This window comes from Macrobrachium nipponense, chromosome 5, assembly GCF_015104395.2.
Source record: "Macrobrachium nipponense isolate FS-2020 chromosome 5, ASM1510439v2, whole genome shotgun sequence".
In the NCBI taxonomy this organism is placed as follows: domain Eukaryota; kingdom Metazoa; phylum Arthropoda; class Malacostraca; order Decapoda; family Palaemonidae; genus Macrobrachium; species Macrobrachium nipponense.
The window spans coordinates 119,803,522-119,805,207 of record NC_061107.1 but is presented as its reverse complement, the minus strand read 5'-3'; positions in this window follow the sequence as shown (position 1 = coordinate 119,805,207).

The following is a 1,686-nucleotide window of genomic DNA, read 5'->3' as shown; positions in this document are numbered from 1 at the left end:
TTTAGTTATGGTGTACATTATAGCCAGAAATACACAAGCAAACATTTTATGCAACAAGTAAGCAGCTAAATATTTTGAAAGCTTTAAAATACATATTATTATGCGTTAGAATTACCTCTATATTCCAGTAAACTACTGCAGTTTATTTTAAAGTGTTGGTGTAATTTTCTAGTGTAAAGATTTTCATGCATCGAGTCTGGAATTTTAGCTATTTATGTATTACTATGCATGTGAATAAAATAACACAGATCCAACTTGAGTCATGAAAGTGTCAAAGTTACGACCATTTGGTCACGTGTGATGAATTGCTTTGAAATTGTTTTGCCATTTAAAAGGCGTTCAATAAAAGTCAAGATTACCATTTAAGACTTTATGTCAGTTGTCTTAGCCGTCTCCATCTTCCCCCTTCTTTTACACACAAATACATACACACACACACACACACATACACACGCCATATATATATATATATATATATATATATATATATATATATATATATATATATATATAATATATATATATATATATATATAAGCTATTACCACAGGAAAAAAATGATATGCAGATCACCAAGTACTTTGGTTTTTACTGTGATTTTTAAGCATATATATATATATATATATATATATATATATATATATATATATATATATATATATATATATATATATATATATGCTTATGCTACAGATGTCCTTTAAAGCCAATTAGTTCTACCTCGGAATTAATATATGTTCATATATGTTAACCGAAGGGGAGTTTTTTTGGTTGATAATAATTTCGTCCTTCCGTGGGTTCGAACCAGCTGACTGAGGAGAAATCAGGACTTTAGTGACATGCTGATTTCTCCTCAGTCCGCTGGGTGCTGGTTCGAACCCACGAGAGGACGAAATTATTATCAACCATAAAAAAAAATTTTCCTTTGGTCAACATACATGAAAAAAATATATTAATTCTAAGGTAGAACGAATTGGATATAAAAGGACATTTCTAGCTTAACACATGTATATGAATCATGGTGAAGTGAAAAAATTCATCATATATATATATATATATATATATATATATATATATATATATATATATATATATATATATATGCATATCTATATGTATATATATATATATATATATATATATATATATATATGTATTATATATATATATATATATATTATGATATATATGTGTGTGTGTGTGTGTGTGTTTGCATGTATATAAACATTTCTCTTTTGGATGAAAGAAGTAAAAGGATTAAAAGATATTTATGAAAAGAACTGCACAGATATGTATATATATATATATAATATATATATATATATATATATATATATATATATATATACATATCTATATATATATATATATGATATATATATATATATATATATATATATATATATATATATATATGTATATGTATATATATATGTGTGTGTGTGGGTTTGCATGTATATAAACATTTCTCTTTTGGATGAAAGAAGTAAAAGGATTAAAAGATATTTATGTGAAAAGAACTGCACAGCTGATTGACATATGAATTGATGATTCGTCTCTCATTATTAGGGGCTTTCACGTTAATGGTGTATTCGACCCCGCTCAGCAACAAGCACGGCAATTTAGGTGCCATAGCGATGGGTCTTACTCGAGTGTTGACCATATAATCAATTTTTTGAAGTTTCG